Source organism: Odontesthes bonariensis, chromosome 8, assembly GCF_027942865.1.
Source record: "Odontesthes bonariensis isolate fOdoBon6 chromosome 8, fOdoBon6.hap1, whole genome shotgun sequence".
NCBI classification, from domain to species: Eukaryota; Metazoa; Chordata; class Actinopteri; order Atheriniformes; family Atherinopsidae; genus Odontesthes; species Odontesthes bonariensis.
Window position 1 is genome coordinate 26,489,888 of NC_134513.1, and position 22,876 is coordinate 26,512,763.

At 43.1% G+C, this 22,876-nt stretch overlaps 1 protein-coding gene and 8 non-coding genes across 11 annotated transcripts in view; all 9 read left to right on the forward strand.

Moving 5' to 3' along the window:
- Positions 1-22,876, forward strand: part of LOC142385517 (NLR family CARD domain-containing protein 3-like) — a 369,716-nt gene that overhangs the window by 117,627 nt on the left and 229,213 nt on the right. The gene's annotated exons all lie outside the window — the stretch shown is intronic.
- On the forward strand, positions 2,907-2,979 carry trnam-cau (transfer RNA methionine (anticodon CAU)). The gene has a single exon. It is a non-coding gene; the product is annotated as a tRNA-Met (tRNA).
- On the forward strand, positions 3,534-3,606 carry trnam-cau (transfer RNA methionine (anticodon CAU)). Its single transcript has one exon. It is a non-coding gene; the product is annotated as a tRNA-Met (tRNA).
- trnam-cau (transfer RNA methionine (anticodon CAU)) lies at positions 4,179-4,251 on the forward strand. Its single transcript has one exon. It is a non-coding gene; the product is annotated as a tRNA-Met (tRNA).
- On the forward strand, positions 5,758-5,830 carry trnam-cau (transfer RNA methionine (anticodon CAU)). The gene has a single exon. It is a non-coding gene; the product is annotated as a tRNA-Met (tRNA).
- On the forward strand, positions 6,403-6,475 carry trnam-cau (transfer RNA methionine (anticodon CAU)). The gene has a single exon. It is a non-coding gene; the product is annotated as a tRNA-Met (tRNA).
- Positions 7,982-8,054, forward strand: trnam-cau (transfer RNA methionine (anticodon CAU)). Its single transcript has one exon. It is a non-coding gene; the product is annotated as a tRNA-Met (tRNA).
- On the forward strand, positions 8,609-8,681 carry trnam-cau (transfer RNA methionine (anticodon CAU)). The gene has a single exon. It is a non-coding gene; the product is annotated as a tRNA-Met (tRNA).
- Positions 10,409-10,481, forward strand: trnam-cau (transfer RNA methionine (anticodon CAU)). Its single transcript has one exon. It is a non-coding gene; the product is annotated as a tRNA-Met (tRNA).

Here is a 22,876-nt window from a genome sequence, read left to right on the forward strand (position 1 = left end):
CTTACAATCCCTGGCTTAGGAGGCCAGTGCCTTATCCACGTGACTATTCAAAATAATAAACTCAACAAAAAGAAATCGGGTAAACGATCCTCTAATCCATTTAACAAAAGTGAAAGATTTCAGTCTTTTGACACAATAATTCTTTTTTCTTACTTATATCAGAAAAGTGGACTTTGGAGGACACTCTTGAGCACACCAAACGAGTTTGAATTAAGAGTGTGTAGAAAGGGTTTCAGAGTTGGTCAAGTGTCAATTGTGATGTTGCTGAATGTTACATCATATTTTCCATGTTTTTTTAGTGAGAGATGTTGAGTTTGATTTGAAAATTGATACATAGCAGAGGATGGTTTCGGTCCATCGACCTCTGGATTAGGGGCCCAGCACGCTTCTGCTGCGCCACTCTGCTATCCATCCATTCATCTGGTACATGATTTTCATCTTCTGTTGTTAGGTTGTTTATACTATGGGCGTGGCGGTGTGTGAAAACCCTCCCTTTGGAAGAGCTAAAAAACACAGAACATATGCGGCCTTGGCGACTCATTAAAAAGGCACTATTTCTCATTGGGGCCTGTTTGATACTTTGACCCCTTTTATGCTCTTTAAATGGGCAGACCTTCTGCATTTGTGCTGTTTGATTCTTTCAGACCTTTGATATGGGACAGAGGCCTGTAGACAAATTTTTTTTTTTTTAAAGTTTAAGAAATGTAAGTTCAATCTTATTTCAGCGATGCAAACAATTTCGGTTGAGGGGTGGCCGTGAACCAGATTCGAACCGGGGTTGCTGCAACCACAACGCAGAGTACTAACCACTATACGATCACAGCTGGTTGTGGGTTTTTGTCGTGTGTGGCTTTGATGTGATCTGAAACACCTTCGTATCCCAAGGATAGCATATGTAGCTCTGCGGCATGTGGCTGGCAGGCCTGTTTTTTTTTTTTGTGTATGGAGCAAAATCATTGACAGCAGAGATAAAGAGGAAGACGAGCTTTCCTTACGGTGTGGGGTCAGCCACATGTGTTGCAAGACAACACACTGTGAGGTATCTTTGGGGCGTAAATGAGCTGGGATACCCAGGGAGAAGAAGGTTTAAAGCGATCCTGTTCTAAAGCAGTGGGAGAAGTGAGAGACTAAAACCAGCGTGCCAAGCTAGCCAGGAGTTTAACCTAGAATCTTCTGATCCGTAGTCAGACGCATTATCCATTGCGCCACTAGCCCTTAGCAAATCCGATAGAGAGTGGTACAGTCTTTCGCAAAACAGAATATTCCAAAAGCTTTGAAAGGATTGACGGAGTTGGCCAAAAGAGCCTCTGTGCACAAAAGCTTGGCACATCCTTCGAGCTGGCATTGAACCAGCGCCCTAAAGATAACTGTTGTTGGGCATCTACAGTCCTCCGCTCTACCAACTGAGCTATCAATGGGAGTGAAGTCCACATCCTTTTTATGAATCCTGTATGAATGCATGTAACCAGGCTTAAAGGGATAGTTCGCCTCTTTTGACATGAAGCTGTACGACATCCCATACTAGAAATATTATTTATGAACATTTTCTTACCCCCCGCTGCGTCCTGTGAGCTGAGTTACAGCCTCGTTTTGGGGGTGAAGTAAGTAGTCCGGCTAGTGAGCTGGGGCTTCACAAATAAAGCGTTTTGCTTCTTAAAAGAATATGCATTCAAAAGAGTAATACATTTCTATCACAAAATCGTATCTTGCGAAAAAATTACACCTCACAATCGCTTGGCACTAGGTTGCAGTATCATTGCGCGCTGGCGACAGCTGCGCCTGTTTCACGGTGTTTACTGCTCGGAAAGTTAACGTCATCATGTCTGACTACGACACCGATGATGAAAACATCCCTTTTACCACAGAGCTAAAGAGATATCTTAATCGACCAGAATATACAGATGCCGAACTTCCCCAGATGGAGTTAGAGAGAGAGGAGGGACAGAGAAGTGGTCCCAGCTGAAGTTGGAGCCACAGCTGCAGCTGTGAGACACAGGGTGACCGACAAATGGTGGTGCACTTGTTCGAAGTGCCCAGTAATGCCAACGGAGGTGGAGAGCTGGCCTGGGTCGCTTCTTCCAGTTAATTTTGGGAACGTGGAAAAAGGTCTGCAAGACACCAGCATTCAGGATTGCGGGGAAGTCTTTATGATTTGTGATGCAGACAGAAGCTGGTACACTGGCCTCTTCATCAATTCAAAGGTATTGCATCTGTGGCATGATGAGTTCCCATTCGTGGCAGCAGTGGCTCTCCATCATATTTACATTTTGCAGGCCTCGTTGGCACAGTTTGCAGCACATCAGTCTCATAATCAGAAGGTCCTGAGTTCAACCCTCACACAGGGCAGGTGTTTTGATGTGTTTATAGCACTTCACCTCAGTTACAGCTGGAAACTTGCTAGGCACAGGTGGCTCCGATTGCTCTCTGTTGGAGCTGCAGAAAGCCCACTCGGAAGCTCAGTCATTCCAAAGTGTGGAAGGTGTTAAACACAAGTTATGGGGCTTCGAACCATCTCTCTTTTTGAAAAGCATTGCAATCAGATCTTTTTTCGCCTTTGTCGCCTGGTGTCTAACCCAAGTTATGGGGATTCGAACCATCGCTCTTTTAGAGATGCCTTGCAATCAGATATTTGTCGCCTTTCAGTTTCTCCTTCCTTTATTATCTACATAAACTTGTCAAGTCAGACATATTTTTCTTCGGTTTTGCCGTTCTCGACCCCATAGATGTCACAGGGGGCTACAGGTTAGAAGATCTTATTTCCTACCATCCACTTATTTAATTGCCATGCAATTCATGTGAGCTGGGCAAGTGGGCATCACATACCTTTAGCAAAGTCTGCAGGACCAATGAATGAGAGTGTGAAAGTGAGCCTAGGCTGACAATACATGCACATTTATGTTTTGTAGGCCTCGTTGGTGCAGTAGGCAGTGCGTCAGTCTCATAATCTGAAGGTCGTGAGTTCGACCCTCACACGGGGCAGGTGTTTTGATGTGGTGTTTATAGCACTTCACCTCAGTTACAGCTGGAAACTTGCTGGGCACAGGTGGCTCCGATTGCTCTCTGTTGGAGCTGCAGAAAGCCCACTCGGAAGCTCAGTCACTCCAAAGTGTGGAAGGTGTCAAACACAAGTTATGGGGTTTTGAACCATCTCTTTTTTTTAAAAGCATTGCAATCAGATCTTTGTCGGCTTGTGTCAAACCCAAGTTATGGGGATTCGAACCCTCGCTCTTTTAGAGATGCCTTGCAATCAGATATTTGTCGCCTTTCAGTTTCTGCTTCCTTTATTATCTACTTAAACTTGTCATGTCAGACACATTTTTCTTCGGTTTTGCCGTTCTCGCCCCCCATAGGTGTCACAGGTGGCTACAGATTAGAATATCTTATTTCCTACCATCCACTTATTTGATTGCCATGCAATTCATGTGAGCTGGGCAAGTGGGCATCACATACCTTTAGCAAAGTCTGCAGGACCAATGAATGGGTGTGTGAAAGTGAGCCTAGGCTGACAATGCATGCACATTTATGTTTTGCAGGCCTCGTTGGCGCAGTAGGCAGCACGACAGTCTCATAATCTGAAGGTCGTGAGTTCGACCCTCACACGGGGCATGTGTTTTGATGTGGTGTTTATAGCACTTCACCTCAGTTACAGCTGGAAACTTGCTGGGCACAGGTGGCTCCGATTGCTCTCTGTTGGAGCTGCAGAAAGCCCACTCGGAAGCTCAGTCACTCCAAAGGGTGGAAGGTCTCAAACGCAAGTTATGGGGCTTCGAACCATGTCTCTTTTAGAAAAGCAAGTTGCACCCTGGCCAAGACTCATGACAAAGGATAGGAAGTTCATCACGCTAACATAATAGAATACGCTGTGTGACAAAAGCACCTTTGCAGACTCTCCTTCTCTTGACATAGACTGACATGGGACAATTCAGTCAAGTTTATCCCACGTGAAACTACCTCTTTTGTAACTTTCCATAAACTTTCAAAATGAGAATGAAAGCCAGATAAAGAAACTTGTGAGTTGATTGTTTAACCTATAGTCCAGACAACAGGTCTTTTGAACAAGTAGCTACGTGCTCAACAAGCCATGTCATCACATATTTTTAGCAATGTCTGCAGGACCAATGAATGGGTGTGGGAAAGTGAGCCTAGGCTGACAATGCATGCATATTTATGCTTTGCAGGCCTCGTTGGCGCAGTAGGCAGCGCGTCAGTCTCATAATCTGAAGGTCGTGAGTTCGACCCTCACACGGGGCAGGTGTTTTGATGTGGTGTTTATAGCACTTCACCTCAGTTACAGCTGGAAACTTGCTGGGCACAGGTGGCTCCGATTGCTCTCTGTTGGAGCTGCAGAAAGCCCACTCGGAAGCTCAGTCACTCCAAAGTGTGGAAGGTGTCAAACACAAGTTATGGGGTTTCGAACCATCTCTTTTTTTTAAAAGCATTGCAATCAGATCTTTGTCGCCTTGTGTCAAACCCAAGTTATGGGGATTCGAACCCTCGCTCTTTTAGAGATGCCTTGCAATCAGATATTTGTCGCCTTTCAGTTTCTGCTTCCTTTATTATCTACTTAAACTTGTCATGTCAGACACATTTTTCTTCGGTTTTGCCGTTCTCGCCCCCCATAGGTGTCACAGGTGGCTACAGATTAGAATATCTTATTTCCTACCATCCACTTATTTGATTGCCATGCAATTAGGGGTGCGCGATCTGACGATATAAAATCGTGACTGGCGAGGAAGAGTGGAGAATCGCAGGCGATCTACCAAATTAGAGAAACCGTATAGATCGCCTTTGCCAATCAGCGCAATGATTTTTTTAATTTTTTTTTTAATGCTGGTGTATGGTGTGTGTCCCCGTTAAAAGACACGGATACAGATGTCCAGTTTGTGGTGGATTTATTTGGCTGTGGTTCTTCTGGCATTTACACACACAATAAACCCAGGGTGTACAGGCTAATGTTAGGTGAAAACAGCAAAGGGAAAATTACAAGCTGTTCACTGCTGCATCGGGAGGAGAAACGAAACTTTACAGCGACATCGTCTCACGCACAGGTGCGGTACATTCAGGAACATCGGAACGTCTATAGTGCGTTCACGAACGTTGGACGTATGAAAACTCACCGTAAAACACAATATAAACTAGAAATGCACTCAGAGAGTGCAGACCTCCGCCAGGTCGCGCCACCTTGTGGCAGGTCGCAAGATTGCATCACGAACAGACGAACATCCAGACAGACAACCAACAGACTCGGGCGATCACATAACCTCCTTGGCGGAGGTAATTAATGTATTTAACTGAAAATAACCAAACAACATGGGCTTTCTAACAGGTGGAGTCAAGTCGTCATCAGTGGTTCGTTTTTCTAGTTCCGGTTGCTTCACTCTCACTGTGTCAGATGTCATTAATTAGATCATTATTTTTCATCTTGAATTGGGTTACAGTTGAATTACAATGTGTTGATTGCCAAATTCTTTCTTTTACTCCTTAGCTCTTCTGTGGTTCAGCATGTCGACTTAACTCTACTGTAATTGGTCTTTCTTTTTTTTTTTTGGATGGAAGATCGTGATAAAAAATCGAAATCGTGATTTTATGCAAAAAAATCGTGATACAACATTTTTTCCATATCGCCCACCCCTACATGCAATCCATGTGAGCTGGGCAAGTGGGCATCACATACCTTTAGCAAAGTCTGCAGGACCAATGAATGGGTGTGTGAAAGTGAGCCTAGGCTGACAATGCATGCACATTTATGTTTTGCAGGCCTCGTTGGCGCAGTAGGCAGCACGTCAGTCTCATAATCTGAAGGTCGTGAGTTCGACCCTCACACGGGGCATGTGTTTTGATGTGGTGTTTATAGCACTTCACCTCAGTTACAGCTGGAAACTTGCTGGGCACAGGTGGCTCCGATTGCTCTCTGTTGGAGCTGCAGAAAGCCCACTCGGAAGCTCAGTCACTCCAAAGGGTGGAAGGTCTCAAACGCAAGTTATGGGGCTTCGAACCATGTCTCTTTTAGAAAAGCAAGTTGCACCCTGGCCAAGACTCATGACAAAGGATAGGAAGTTCATCACGCTAACATAATAGAATACGCTGTGTGACAAAAGCACCTTTGCAGACTCTCCTTCTCTTGACATAGACTGACATGGGACAATTCAGTCAAGTTTATCCCACGTGAAACTACCTCTTTTGTAACTTTCCATAAACTTTCAAAATGAGAATGAAAGCCAGATAAAGAAACTTGTGAGTTGATTGTTTAACCTATAGTCCAGACAACAGGTCTTTTGAACAAGTAGCTACGTGCTCAACAAGCCATGTCATCACATATTTTTAGCAAAGTCTGCAGGACCAATGAATGGGTGTGGGAAAGTGAGCCTAGGCTGACAATGCATGCATATTTATGCTTTGCAGGCCTCGTTGGCGCAGTAGGCAGCGAGTCAGTCTCATAATCTGAAGGTCGTGAGTTCGACCCTCACACGGGGCAGGTGTTTTGATGTGGTGTTTATAGCACTTCACCTCAGTTACAGCTGGAAACTTGCTGGGCACAGGTGGCTCTGATTGCTCTCTGTTGGAGCTGCAGAAAGCCCACTCGGAAGCTCAGTCACTCCAAAGTGTGGAAGGTGTCAAACACAAGTTATGGGGTTTCGAACCATCTCTTTTTTTTAAAAGCATTGCAATCAGATCTTTGTCGCCTTGTGTCAAACCCAAGTTATGGGGATTCGAACCCTCGCTCTTTTAGAGATGCCTTGCAATCAGATATTTGTCGCCTTTCAGTTTCTGCTTCCTTTATTATCTACTTAAACTTGTCATGTCAGACACATTTTTCTTCGGTTTTGCCGTTCTCGCCCCCCATAGGTGTCACAGGTGGCTACAGATTAGAATATCTTATTTCCTACCATCCACTTATTTGATTGCCATGCAATTAGGGGTGCGCGATCTGACGATATAAAATCGTGACTGGCGAGGAAGAGTGGAGAATCGCAGGCGATCTACCAAATTAGAGAAACCGTATAGATCGCCTTTGCCAATCAGCGCAATGATTTTTTTAATTTTTTTTTTAATGCTGGTGTATGGTGTGTGTCCCCGTTAAAAGACACGGATACAGATGTCCAGTTTGTGGTGGATTTATTTGGCTGTGGTTCTTCTGGCATTTACACACACAATAAACCCAGGGTGTACAGGCTAATGTTAGGTGAAAACAGCAAAGGGAAAATTACAAGCTGTTCACTGCTGCATCGGGAGGAGAAACGAAACTTTACAGCGACATCGTCTCACGCACAGGTGCGGTACATTCAGGAACATCGGAACGTCTATAGTGCGTTCACGAACGTTGGACGTATGAAAACTCACCGTAAAACACAATATAAACTAGAAATGCACTCAGAGAGTGCAGACCTCCGCCAGGTCGCGCCACCTTGTGGCAGGTCGCAAGATTGCATCACGAACAGACGAACATCCAGACAGACAACCAACAGACTCGGGCGATCACATAACCTCCTTGGCGGAGGTAATTAATGTATTTAACTGAAAATAACCAAACAACATGGGCTTTCTAACAGGTGGAGTCAAGTCGTCATCAGTGGTTCGTTTTTCTAGTTCCGGTTGCTTCACTCTCACTGTGTCAGATGTCATTAATTAGATCATTATTTTTCATCTTGAATTGGGTTACAGTTGAATTACAATGTGTTGATTGCCAAATTCTTTCTTTTACTCCTTAGCTCTTCTGTGGTTCAGCATGTCGACTTAACTCTACTGTAATTGGTCTTTCTTTTTTTTTTTTGGATGGAAGATCGTGATAAAAAATCGAAATCGTGATTTTATGCAAAAAAATCGTGATACAACATTTTTTCCATATCGCCCACCCCTACATGCAATCCATGTGAGCTGGGCAAGTGGGCATCACATACCTTTAGCAAAGTCTGCAGGACCAATGAATGGGTGTGTGAAAGTGAGCCTAGGCTGATAATGCATGCATATTTATGTTTTGCAGGCCTCGTTGGCGCAGTAGGCAGCGCGTCAGTCTCATAATCTGAAGGTCGTGAGTTCGACCCTCACACGGGGCATGTGTTTTGATGTGGTGTTTATAGCACTTCACCTCAGTTACAGCTGGAAACTTGCTGGGCACAGGTGGCTCTGATTGCTCTCTGTTGGAGCTGCAGAAAGCCCACTCGGAAGCTCAGTCACTCCAAAGTGTGGAAGGTGTCAAACACAAGTTATGGGGTTTCGAACCATGTCTCTTTTTTAAAAGCATTGCAATTAGATCTTTGTCGCCTTGTGTCAAACCCAAGTTATGGGGATTCGAACCATCGCTCTTTTAGAGATGCCTTGCAATCAGATATTTGTCGCCTTTCAGTTTCTGCTTCCTTTATTATCTACTTAAACTTGTCATGTCAGACACATTTTTCTTCGGTTTTGCCGTTCTCGCCCCCCATAGGTGTCACAGGTGGCTACAGATTAGAATATCTTATTTCCTACCATCCACTTATTTGATTGCCATGCAATTCATGTGAGCTGGGCAAGTGGGCATCACATACCTTTAGCAAAGTCTGCAGGACCAATGAATGGGTGTGTGAAAGTGAGCCTAGGCTGACAATACATGCATGTTTATGTTTTGCAGGCCTCGTTGGCGCAGTAGGCAGTGCGTCAGTCTCATAATCTGAAGGTCGTGAGTTCGACCCTCACACGGGGCAGGTGTTTTGATGTTGTGTTTATAGCACTTCACCTCAGTTACAGCTGGAAACTTGCTGGGCACAGGTGGCTCCGATTGCTCTCTGTTGGAGCTGCAGAAAGCCCACTTGGAAGCTCAGTCACTCCAAAGGGTGGAAGGTCTCAAACACAAGTTATGGGGCTTCGAACCATGTCTCTTTTAGAAAAGCAAGTTGCACCCTGGCCAAGACTCATGACAAAGGATAGGAAGTTCATCACGCTAACATAATAGAATACGCTGTGTGACAAAAGCACCTTTGCAGACTCTCCTTCTCTTGACATAGACTGACATGGGACAATTCAGTCAAGTTTATCCCACGTGAAACTACCTCTTTTGTAACTTTCCATAAACTTTCAAAATGAGAATGAAAGCCAGATAAAGAAACTTGTGAGTTGATTGTTTAACCTATAGTCCAGACAACAGGTCTTTTGAACAAGTAGCTACGTGCTCAACAAGCCATGTCATCACATATTTTTAGCAAAGTCTGCAGGACCAATGAATGGGTGTGGGAAAGTTAGCCTAGGCTGACAATGCATGCATATTTATGTTTTGCAGGCCTCGTTGGCGCAGTAGGCAGTGCATCAGTCTCATAAACTGAAGGTCGTGAGTTCGACTCTCACGGGGCAGGTGTTTTGATGTGTTTATAGCATTTCACCTCAGTTACAGCTGGAAACTTGCTGGCCACTGGTGGCTCCGATTGCTCTCTGATGGAGCTGCAGAAAGCCCACTCGGAAGCTCAGTCACTCCAAAGTGTGGAAGGTGTCAAACACAAGTTATGGGGTTTCGAACCATCTCTTTTTTTTAAAAGCATTGCAATCAGATCTTTGTCGCCTTGTGTCAAACCCAAGTTATGGGGATTCGAACCATCGCTCTTTTAGAGATGCCTTGCAATCAGATATTTGTCGCCTTTTAGTTTCTCCTTCCTTTATTATCTACTTAAACTTGTCATGTCAGACACATTTTTCTTCGGTTTTGCCGTTCTCGCCCCCCATAGGTGTCACAGGTGGCTACAGATTAGAATATCTTATTTCCTACCATCCACTTATTTGATTGCCATGCAATTCATGTAAGCTGGGCAAGTGGGCATCACATACCTTTAGCAAAGTCTGCAGGACCAATGAATGGGTGTGGGAAAGTGAGCCTAGGCTGACAATAAATGCATCTTTTTGTTTTTCAGTCATCATTGGCGCAGTAGGCAGAGTGTCAGTCTCATAATCTGAAGGTCGTGAGATCAACCCTCACCCAGGGCAGGTGTTTTGATGTGGTGTTTATAGCACTTCACCTCAGTTACAGCTGGAAACTTGCTGGGCACAGGTGGCTCCGATTGCTCTCTGTTGGAGCTGCAGAAAGCCCACTCGGAAGCTCAGTCACTCCAAAGTGTGGAAGGTGTCAAACACAAGTTATGGGGATTCGAACCATCGCTCTTTTAGAGATGCCTTGCAATCAGATATTTGTCGCCTTTCAGTTTTTGCTTCCTTTATTATCTACTTAAACTTGTCAAGTCAGACACATTTTTCTTCGGTTTTGCCGTTCTCGCCCCCCATAGTTTAGAAGATCTTATTTCCTACCATCCACTTATTTGATTGCCATGCAATCCATGTGAGCTGGGCAAGTGGGCATCACATACCTTTAGCAAAGTCTGCAGGACCAATGAATGGGTGTGTGAAAGTGAGCCTAGGCTGACAATACATGCATGTTTATGTTTTGCAGGCCTAGTTGGCGCAGTAGGCAGTGCGTCAGTCTCATAATCTGAAGGTCGTGAGTTCGACCCTCACACGGGGCAGGTGTTTTGATGTTGTGTTTATAGCACTTCACCTCAGTTACAGCTGGAAACTTGCTGGGCACAGGTGGCTCCGATTGCTCTCTGTTGGAGCTGCAGAAAGCCCACTTGGAAGCTCAGTCACTCCAAAGGGTGGAAGGTCTCAAACACAAGTTATGGGGCTTCGAACCATGTCTCTTTTAGAAAAGCAAGTTGCACCCTGGCCAAGACTCATGACAAAGGATAGGAAGTTCATCACGCTAACATAATAGAATACGCTGTGTGACAAAAGCACCTTTGCAGACTCTCCTTCTCTTGACATAGACTGACATGGGACAATTCAGTCAAGTTTATCCCACGTGAAACTACCTCTTTTGTAACTTTCCATAAACTTTCAAAATGAGAATGAAAGCCAGATAAAGAAACTTGTGAGTTGATTGTTTAACCTATAGTCCAGACAACAGGTCTTTTGAACAAGTAGCTACGTGCTCAACAAGCCATGTCATCACATATTTTTAGCAAAGTCTGCAGGACCAATGAATGGGTGTGGGAAAGTTAGCCTAGGCTGACAATGCATGCATATTTATGTTTTGCAGGCCTCGTTGGCGCAGTAGGCAGTGCATCAGTCTCATAAACTGAAGGTAGTGAGTTCGACTCTCACGGGGCAGGTGTTTTGATGTGTTTATAGCATTTCACCTCAGTTACAGCTGGAAACTTGCTGGCCACTGGTGGCTCCGATTGCTCTCTGATGGAGCTGCAGAAAGCCCACTCGGAAGCTCAGTCACTCCAAAGTGTGGAAGGTGTCAAACACAAGTTATGGGGTTTCGAACCATCTCTTTTTTTTAAAAGCATTGCAATCAGATCTTTGTCGCCTTGTGTCAAACCCAAGTTATGGGGATTCGAACCATCGCTCTTTTAGAGATGCCTTGCAATCAGATATTTGTCGCCTTTTAGTTTCTCCTTCCTTTATTATCTACTTAAACTTGTCATGTCAGACACATTTTTCTTCGGTTTTGCCGTTCTCGCCCCCCATAGGTGTCACAGGTGGCTACAGATTAGAATATCTTATTTCCTACCATCCACTTATTTGATTGCCATGCAATTCATGTAAGCTGGGCAAGTGGGCATCACATACCTTTAGCAAAGTCTGCAGGACCAATGAATGGGTGTGGGAAAGTGAGCCTAGGCTGACAATAAATGCATCTTTTTGTTTTTCAGTCATCATTGGCGCAGTAGGCAGAGTGTCAGTCTCATAATCTGAAGGTCGTGAGATCAACCCTCACCCAGGGCAGGTGTTTTGATGTGGTGTTTATAGCACTTCACCTCAGTTACAGCTGGAAACTTGCTGGGCACAGGTGGCTCCGATTGCTCTCTGTTGGAGCTGCAGAAAGCCCACTCGGAAGCTCAGTCACTCCAAAGTGTGGAAGGTGTCAAACACAAGTTATGGGGATTCGAACCATCGCTCTTTTAGAGATGCCTTGCAATCAGATATTTGTCGCCTTTCAGTTTTTGCTTCCTTTATTATCTACTTAAACTTGTCAAGTCAGACACATTTTTCTTCGGTTTTGCCGTTCTCGCCCCCCATAGTTTAGAAGATCTTATTTCCTACCATCCACTTATTTGATTGCCATGCAATCCATGTGAGCTGGGCAAGTGGGCATCACATACCTTTAGCAAAGTCTGCAGGACCAATGAATGGGTGTGTGAAAGTGAGCCTAGGCTGACAATACATGCATGTTTATGATTTTTAAGCCTCGTTGGCGCTACCTCGCTCACGTTAGTCTAAATCTCACCTCCAATAGGCTTCGCCCTTCGCACTTCTCCATTCTCACATTGAACGGCTTAGCCAATGTCGCACCAACTCACAATGAACCGAGCCTGTCAACGCCCGAGCTCACAATGGAACTCGGCCAATCAAGGTGAAGCCCTAACTTGGAGTTAACCTCCGCTCCCCCTCCTTCAACAAAACCAACAAAAAAACAAATGAAAGATTTTGTTTTCGTTAGGTTAGAGGATTATAAAAGTTAGCCGTTACAGAAGAGGGATTTTTCATCGAGCCGTTTTCTCTGCCGACTTAAAAAAAACAATCTTACAGTAAGTATCAAGTTATATTGTTTCTTATATATCCTTCCATTCAAACAAACGTCGTATTACAGTTTTTCTCTATTGGTTTGGCTCATTTCTTGAAACAGAAATTACATTCTCAAAACTCTAAGATCATTTGGCATAACACTCTTATAGTTCAGCACAACACCATAGCTAACCTGCAAAAGCACATATCTCTCCCAAAACTGTTCACCCATGCTTCAGATTTCTTTCCCATGAAAAGAGTCAGTGCCACCCAAATTGCAAAGATCTTTCTCAGTTGCCTGGGCTCATTTCTTGAAACAGACCGGACGTTTTAAACACTCTTTAGTACTTTTTGCAAAACTAAACTGAATGGTTCAGCAAAACACCATGGTTCACCAGCAAAAGCTCATATCTCCCCCTAAACAGTTCAGCCATGTGTCAAAATGAAGTTTCTTTCTCATTCAAATAGTCAGTGCCCCCAAAATGCATTGTCCTTTTGGCATTGTGTGAGCACTACAAGTCAAAATGTTTAGATGTTTTGTCACTATGGCATAGGACTACCTAACAGAATACTGTAACCCCCTAGGTTATATATCACCTCCTTTTATTTTTTCTTACTCACTTTATACATTTATTTGAATACAATGCATTGTAGGCCTTTCCAATCTTAAACTTAAATAATTATTTTTCTATTTTTGTTAGAGTATTACACTTTGATGCTTTGCGCCTTGCCAAAGTCTTAGACATACACGTGTATTTTTTGTTGACTTTAAAACACGCAGTAAATGTTTTTTGCTATTTTTCTACTATTTACTACCGCCAGTAAATGCATCACTTTCCCCTGTTTCTACCTTACTGGTCAGTCAAGGGCAATATCAAGTTTGCGCAATTGTATTGGCTGTGATGGCTGGGGGGTGGGAACGGTAACGGAGGTGTATGAGCCAGCTATGCGAACGGCGTCAGTCGGCAGGTGGCGGCTCTCGAAGAAGCTGGAGTTTGTGCGGTTGTGGATTATCGGATGTTTTTACCAACTAGCGGGAGCTACAAACATTTCGGACATGTTGCCTGGATTTTGGAGATTTTGGAGTACAGAACCAGACCAAGCACGTGATCCAGAGTGGACTGTTGGACAGGAGTTGGAGTAGTTTTGAAGCCGTTCAGTTAAGACTGGTAATCCCTGGTGGGGTGAGTAACTCGTTCCACCTGGTTGTGCTGAGAGCCGCCATCATTGGGACTGCTATTCTGAGGACGTATGCTAAATAAGAGCTATCAGGCCTGCAACGATATATGAAGCTACGGGACTGCTTTATTCCTGCAAGATTCTGTGAAGTTTGATTAATTTATTGTGTCGGCTCTTTTTGGTTTTTGGTAACTTTTCTTTTGTTTGAAGTTGTTTTTTTTTTTTGTTTTGATTTGGGATTTATCTGTTTTAGCACTGGTTGTGTTTGGTACCCAATTAACAGGTGTGAAGCTTCCTTGTGCTATTGTTTATTAATAATATTACTGTGATGAGATTGAACTGTTACATGTTAAAGTGCATTGCCCTTGGGTTTCTTCTACTGACCAGTACGGATTATTAAACTGGCATGTTATTTCATACTACCATTTTTCCTTTTTTATTTTAGTATAAGGTTAAAAGCTATATTGCACTTTGCTTTCGGTTGTATGGTAAGCGAGCCTAGTCTTGTTAATGCGATCAGTTGCGCACTCTATGCACAAGATACACTGTTACCTGTTAAGACACTCATTACTCGTGAGAGCACAGGTGTGTAGAAGTCGTTAGTGTAGGTCAGAGAAAATTGGGCGTTGTTCATAGGGGAAACGTGAGCAACGGGTTACATGAGGAAAAGTACACACTGCCCACCAGATCACGTAGCGACCTGTGTGAAATGTAGCTTAAAGCTACCACGTCAGGGGAAGCTACCTTAGGCTAAGTATTGATGTAATTAAACATGCCATCTCATATTTCCCGTAGTAATAGATTGCTAGCATCTGGAAAACAGCCTACATGCATGCTGCATATTAGGCACTGGCAAGTCCTCTGCAACCAAAGTGGCAGCATATTCGGCATGGCCAGCCATTACAAAATGTCCCACGTTGTACAAATGCATGAAACGAAACAAGAACATTCCACATGGGAAAAAAAACAGACAATGACTCCCACACTTTCGATATTTGGCTAACATCAAATTCAATTTCAGCATTCAGGTAAAAACAAGCGTGTCGACCTCTCGTGGCTGGAGATTCTCTGGTCGGGTAAACGTCAGTTTCGGCTGCTTTGTTGGGTTTTATCGCACCCTGTCTCATCCCCTCCTTTCCTGACTAATTTTGTGGGTGCTATGGCACCTCTGCAAATGCTTCGTCAAATTGCTTGTACTGTTTTCCAACGTTGAAAGCGGTTTGGGTTTCACACACAGTGTGCATTTCACTAAAATGTTCTTGGGGTCCTTATTTTGAATGAAGTCAAAGTAGTGATATACATCTTGAAAACGAGCTATCTTGATCTTCTGGTTCTGTCATCCCTTGTATCAGTCTGCCAGTTTGAGACGAAGTGAAAGGAAGTCCAACGTGCTGCGTGGACTTTTATCTTGCTAGCTAACTTTGTATGAAGAAAATAAAAACCCTCAAAAACAAAGCAGGTTAAAATGCATTGCAACGTGCGTAACTTGCATTTGTAACGAGTAAATATTACCGATTTTTCTTCCCTGTAATCCCTTACATTACTGCATTACACCAAAAAGTAATGCATTACAGTAATTAATTACTTTTGTTACGCGTTACTCCCAACACTGCCTAGCACACAGTACCGGTGTTCTGTCGATTTCGCCTACTTCGTCGAGAAATGCTACCGCCGCAAAAACCGATAGGCGTGTCTATCGATTTGTGCTACCCTATCAAAAAATGCTACTTTATGGTTTTCTACCTCTGTATATCAAATAAAGTCATAAAGTAAGTGTTTTTGTCTCTCATATGTGTAATTATAAAAAGTGTAGTGAAATTGATTTATTTAAGAGGATAGCATATTTTGATAATCCAATAACATGCTGTTAAATAATGCTCCCCTTCTCAATGCATTCATGACAATGATGGAGCAGAGTCACCTAAATAAAGACAGAAGTGTCCCTCAGAAAGGTACTTGTGAACTGTAGTCCAGTTTTCTTCCATTCCTAAAAACAGCATCGCTGTTATTAATTAAAGTTTTTAGAAAGAAGAGAAAAATTGTGTCTTTTATTGTGAGAGAAAAGCCGCTGTCTCTTGGATAACGTAACTTTCATAGGCGCCTTCCACTTATTCAACATGCTCAAATATGCGTCATATTTCAGACACCCCATTTGTGCATGTTAAGCTAACTGCTTGTTAATACGATAAGTGTTTTATTACTTTGCATGTCTTCCAAAAGAGAAAATAATCAGGATTTTGAGGATGTTACTCCGTTACACACCAGCTGAGACGCAGGGTAGCAAAAAATTATGGGCGTGAAAACAAAACTTAGAAAATTGTCTCGGCGCATGCGCAAAAACACAAGGTAGCAATTCTCGACAAGTAGGAGAAATCGACAGAACACCGGCTCCAGGCTCTGCTCTCCGGTGTTGGTGAGGAGGCTGTGCAGCGGGAGCTCGATGGCGCTGTGCCAAACCAAAAGGTTTTCCAGCTGATTGCCGCAAAAATGGCAGAGAGTGGTTTCAACCGGACCGCGAGCCAGTGTGGCTTTAAAGGCACAATATGCGATTTTTGTCATTTTGAAGTGTATTGCATACAAAAAACACCTATACATACCATAAGAGTGTGCAGAAATAATCCTACTGGAATGTCCTAACCAAAGTTTATACGCAGCATAGCTGAGTTTTACTGCAGAATTAGCAGGCTAACTGATAGCGCCCGACCGGCAGTTTTTCTGGCCAGGAGGTGGCGATATAGAGTAAAATCAACCTCCGTTCAACCCCAGGCAGTAGAAGAAATCGCTGGTCTGGCCCCGCCCCCACCCCACTCACTCCTCCTCAGAGCAGGTTAGCCCACAGATTCTATAATAGGACAGATACGCCACTCACGGTGCATTTCCGGTTTCCAACGAGGCGATTTTGGTTGCAGTTCCACCCTTTTTCCACGTGGGGCGCTCAATTTTGGAGACCAGAATGAATGGAGTCCTATGGAGCTATACGCCCTTTCGTGCTCTTATCTCAAGATATAATTTTTTCTCTAGTAATTCGAATGTTGTTTTCGAAAGAGGATGTTTAGAAAATACCCATGGCTGAGTTTTAGATTTTTAGAGCCACTCATTTGCTTAAAAAAAGGATTTGAAGTGTATATGACGTCATACATAGCTTACGACCGGAGATGCCACTTTACGGCAACAATCCTGCTTGTTGTTGGTCTCAAAGGCAGCAGCGTTTTCAAGGAAGAGCTGTAGTAAGAGAGAATCTGTGGTAACATCACAGATTCTTAGGCTGTGGTAACATAAGCGGAAAAAGTCCATCTTAATTCTGTTGTCGCTTGGTATGGAGCCAGCCGTCAAGCGGTGCCTCTGGTCGTAATTCTGGTCGAGCGCTGTCATTAGCACAATGCTAGCGCGTGGTGGACAACAAGAAGCCAACCTGTAAGAAATCAAAGGGATATATGTACTCGTTCAGTAGATTTTTGACTTGAAACCCATGTTGAGCTCTCAGAAACTACATTCAAACCTGAGCGCTCTTGAGGAGACTTAGGTGAAACTGACCATTTGTAGCATCTAGCTCCATTGGGCCCCATTCATTCTGGTCTCCACCGACGCCCCCAGTGGAATTCTGGTGGAACTGCAGCCAAAAAGCCGGTACAATGGGGCTTAATAGAGAGTGGCAAGGCTGTTCGTTATAATGGCTGTGGTTAGCCTCTCTGAAGCCACCAGCACCTGCTCTGAGGACGAGTGAGTGGGGTGGGGGCGGCGGGTGCGGGGCCAGCGCCAGACCAGCAATTTCTTCTACTGCCTGGGGTTGAACGGAGGTTGATTTTACTCTATATCGCCACCTCCTGGCCAGAAATCGCACATTGTACCTTTAAGCTGAAGAAGCTTGGAGGTGGTTCGAAATTATCGATGTTATTTGTTATTCGCTGTTGTTCACTATTTACGCTTCTGCACGCACTCCGCCCACCCCTGAGAGTCCCCTTTGTTTTTTTTTTTTTTAAACATATCTTTATTGCACATTTTGTTAATTAACAAACGGTGAACAACATAGAACAAAAAGGTACATACAAGAAGAAAAAAAAAAAAAAGCATAGCAATAAAAATTATTAAAATGCAATTAATAAATAAATAACTGGAAGGAGAAAAAATAATAAAATAAAATAAAATAAATAATTAATAATATAAATGTGTATACTAATTCAGCTCTTCATTCCAGCCATCTACTTCAATGTCATTTCTTTCAAGGAAATCACAGAAAACCTTCCAGACTTTCCAAAACTTGTCAAGTTTATTTTTTGTGGTGTAGCTTATCCTTTCTAAAGCCAAGTAAAAAGACATCCCTGTTAGCCATTGTGAAGTGGTACAAGGTTTTTCCCTTTTCCATGAACAGGCTATACATCTTTTAGCTTCCAGAAAACAAATATTGAGTAGGGATTTTTCATTTTTGGAGGTCACAAAATTGTCCGGGTGAATGTTTAGCAAACATAACTTTGGTTTGAGAGGTACTTCTTTTTCAATGATTCGACTGGCCAGGCTTAACACTTTTTCCCAAAAAGAGAGGATCAGAGGGCATTCCCACATGCAATGGAACAAAGAACCTTTTTGTTGATTACATTTAATGCAAGTGTCTGGGATATTTGGGTTAAAAAGGTGCAGCTTACTTGGGGTTATATACTGTCTACTTATCCATTTGTATTGTAGTAATTTAGAGTTTGTATTTATAGTTTGAGTTTGAGCTGTTAAACAAGCTCTGGCCCATTCTTCCTCTGTTATATTTTCTTGCACATCGGATCTCCATGATTGTAATATTTTAAGTGATGACTCTTTGGATTTACTTACAAACAAGTTATAAAGAAAGGAAACCTGCCCCTTGGAGTCTGAAAATCTCCTCGAAAAGTCTTCAAGAGCAGACAGTTGGGGAAGTTTCAAACTGTTACATTGCCTGGCCAGTACAAAATTTCTCAATTGAAGATATTTAAAAAAGTGTTTTGGGGGTATTCCATACAGGGCCTTAAGTTCTTCGAAAGACATGAAGGTATGATTGTCTTTAAAGAGGTCAGCTATTTTAGCTAAACCTCGAGATGCCCAAATTTTAAACCCACTGTCTGCTCTTCCAGGCTGAAACTCATCATTACCAAAGATAGGAGAAAACTGTGATAACTTGGAAGTCTCTCCCAAGTATTCCAAAGCCCTGTGCCAAATCATTACTGTATTTTTGAGGAAGGGGTTTTTGGTCCGTTTGATTAATTTGTTTTTGTTGGCTGAGTATATATACAAATTCAAAGGAATATTAATTGAGTGAGATTCTAATGAAACCCAAGCTGGGGGATGGTCCTTCACAAAATAAAATATTCCTGCTCTGATTTGGGCTGCCCAGTAATACCACATAAGATTTGGTAGCTGTAATCCACCTCTGTCGTATGGTAAATATAAAAGTGTGAGCCTGAGCCTGGGACGCCTGTTGTTCCAGATAAAGGAGGAAAAGAGCTTTTCAAGCGACCGGAAAAAAGAAGGTGGGGGAGCAAGTGGAATAGATTGGAAAAGATACAGATACTTAGGTAAAATTGACATTTTCAAAATATTGATGCGCCCGATCATAGATATAGGTAATCTCGTCCACCTGTTTATGAGCTCTGTAACTCCATCTGTTAAGGGGTTGTAGTTCATTGGGACAATTTTGTCAACGGTAGGAGTGATCTTCACACCCAAATACACAAAGCCCTTCAGTGAAACCAGAAAAGGAGTCTGAATTGGAGGGTTGAGTCTCTCATTTTCATTCATAAATAATATGACTGATTTAGTCCTATTAATTTTGTAACCTGCAAAGACCCCGAAAGTGTTTGTGAGAGAAAGTAAAGTGGGTAGAGTCTGTTTCAAGTTAGAACAAAACAGAATTACATCATCAGCATATAAAGCTATGCGATGTTCAATATCTCCTATTTTTATTCCATTCAGATTGGTGTTTTTTCGAATCGCCATAGCAAGTGGCTCGATAGCAAGGGTGAATAGCAGGGGCGACAGGGGGCAACCCTGTCTTGTTCCCCGGTGCAGTTCAAAAGGTGTGGAAAATAACCCATTTGTTAAAACTACAGCCTGTGGAGCAGCATAAAGAAGTCGGATCCAGCTGAGAAATTTCCCCCCTATACCAAACCCTTGCAGAGTCTCAAATAAATACAGCCACTCCACCCCGCCAAAGGCCTTCTCGGCATCCAATGACAGAATGGCAGTGTCCGTACAGCCAGATTTATTAAACACTATATTAAGTACTCTACGGATATTGTGAAGGCCCTGCCTTCCCTGCACAAAGCCATTCTGGTCAGAGTGAACTATTTCCGGCAAACTCAGTTCAAGCCGTCTAGCCAATACTTTACAAAGAATTTTGAGATCATTATTAAGCAGTGAAATTGGTCTGTAAGATCCACAAAGAGAGGGTGTCTTCCCTGGCTTCAACAACAAAGTAATTACTGCTGTATTGAGAGAAGGAGGAAGGGATCCGCTATCCAAAGACTCCCGATACATGTCTAGCAGAGGTGGTATTAGTTTAGTTCTAAAGGCTTTATATATCTCGATGGGAATCCCGTCCGGTCCAGGGGTTTTCCCCCCCTTCATGCTACCTATAGCCGCAGACAGTTCTTCGGCCTCTAGGTCAAGCTCCAGAGCAGCCTGAGAGTCTTCCTTCAGGGGAACAAAGTCTAATAAATCAAGAAATTCCTTTTGTTTTTGAAAAGCTGAGGTCGAATAATCGGAACGGTATAAATTTTCATAAAAGCTTGAGAAAGTCTTATTGATTTCTTTAGGGTCACCAGTTACCAAGCCTTCATTTGTTTGTATTGTATTTATTGCTCTTTCAGATTCCATCTGCTTAATACGCCAAGCTAGGAGCTTACTAGCTTTCTCACCCTGTTCGTAATAAGACTGCTTCAGTTTCATCAAATTTTTAGTTGCCTTATTTGTAGATAGAACATTGTATTTAGCTCTTAGCTCGGTAAGTTCCACAAATAGGTGTTGAGAAGGATTTGCAAAGTAGTTTGTTTCAGTATCCTTTATCTTTTTTTCCAGTTGTTCCATCTCCAATCTAGCCTGCTTGTATTTAAAGCTTGTGAAGCTTATCATCTGGCCCCTCAAAAAGGCCTTAAAAGCCTCCCATCGTATAGCAGCTGATGTCTGATTTGTATTATATTCAAAATAATAATCAATTTGTGTTCCAACAAACTCTATGAATTTTGGATCCCTAAGCCAAAATGCCTGGAGACGCCATCTTGGGGAGTAATTACAAGATTGGGGCATGTTCAGGATAAATGAAACCGAAGCATGATCTGAAATTATAATGCTATCATACCAGGATTGTGAGACCATAGATACCAAGGAGGCAGAAACCAAATAGTAATCAATTCTGGAGAATGTCTGACATGTACTAGAGTAACAAGAGAAAGTTAGTTGGTTAGGATGATTCTCTCTCCAGATGTCAATTAAATTAAATTCTTTAATATATTGTAGCAACTCCTTTCTTGTCTGATTGTGGGAAGCATCAATTCCAGTAGATCTATCCATTCCAGGCTGTAGAGCACAATTAAAGTCCCCACCTATGATAAAGTTGCCAGGCAAAGTAGCCAAGGACAAAAACAGGTGTCTGAAAAAAGACGGATTATCTTCATTGGGCCCATATATATTAACCAGATTTAATCGGACTGAGAGAATTTCACACTGGATAATGAGGTACCTGCCTAAACGATCTTCATCCACACCAATAAGATGAAAAGAGATAGAATTGTGTATCAGTATAATTACTCCACGTGAGTGTGAACTGAAAGAAGCTGAGAATACTCGACCAGGCCACCTCCTCCTCACCTTGATTACATCCTCAGGTGTTAAGTGTGTCTCCTGGATAAAAACTATTTTACATTTTAGCTGTTTGATCCTACTCATGACCTCTTTTAGCTTGACAAGTTTGTTTAAACCCCTTACATTCCAAGATGTAAACTGAAGTTCAGATGGCATGTTGTAATGACAAGGAAATTGTCTGTAGTAAACTTGAAATTACTGAAAACAAAAGACAAAGGATAATAAATAAATAAAGTGAAAATATGTACCTTAGAACACTATGAACAAAACTGAGTGTACATCCCCAACTGAGATACACCCATCCCTCCCACAGTACACACATCCAAACCATGGAGCCTAACTGGTCCGCCTGCGTCCACAGCGCAGCGAGGAACAGCATTGCCCAACAACCGTAGCAGAGCCCCGCATGAAATAATATTAATATAAGTAGAACTACGTTTATATAAACCAAACAGCGATTTTACACGATTTAAACAGTGTTTAAATTGGCTCCCCGTAAAGTCAGAGAGCATAGTTCAGTGACTTAAACATACCAGCTATGCAATCATGTGTCAGGTTGTCTCTCTCTCCGCGGACCCCGGTGTACAGTCCTTTAATCCATGCACAAAATCCTTCGCTCCCGCTGCGGTATCAAATATGTGTCGTCTCCCCCCAACAGTCACGAGGAGTTTCGCCGGGTGAATTATTCCATAGCGCAAAGTAGGGATGGAGAGGGAAGCCAGATCCTTCTTCACCGAATCGAATACTTTTCTCCGTCTGACCAGATCCGCAGAAAAGTCCGGGAAAAACATGACTCTCTGGTTGGCATATAATATGTCCCCCTTGCTCCTGGCAGCCTTCGTGACCCGAGACTTGTCCGCATAGTTTAGGAACTTCATAATTACCACTCTGGGACGCACACCAGAGCGGCCCGCTGACACAGCATCAGCGCCGGCCCCACCGACTCTGTGCGCCCTCTCTATCAGTACGGGTCGTGGAAAATTATGTTCCCCAAGCACTTCAGGAATCCACCTTTCCAAAAAGGCACACATATCAGACCCTTCTACCTTCTCCGGGAGACCGACCAGGCGAAGATTCGAGCGGCGAGTTCGGTTTTCCAAGTCGTCCACTTTTAAGATGAGCTCTTCAATAGACGCTTTCATGGTGCTGGTTTGTGTTTTCAGTGATGCTACATCGTCTTGATTGGTGCTAATTCTGTCCTCCGCTTCAGTAACACGTGCTGACACTGCCTTCAGATCAGTCTGTATTCCCTCAATAGCACCGAGCAGGCCATCAAACCTCAATACGAATTCTCCTTTCATTGCGCTAATGGCGTTAAGGATTGAGTTCGGACTGGCCACCACATCGG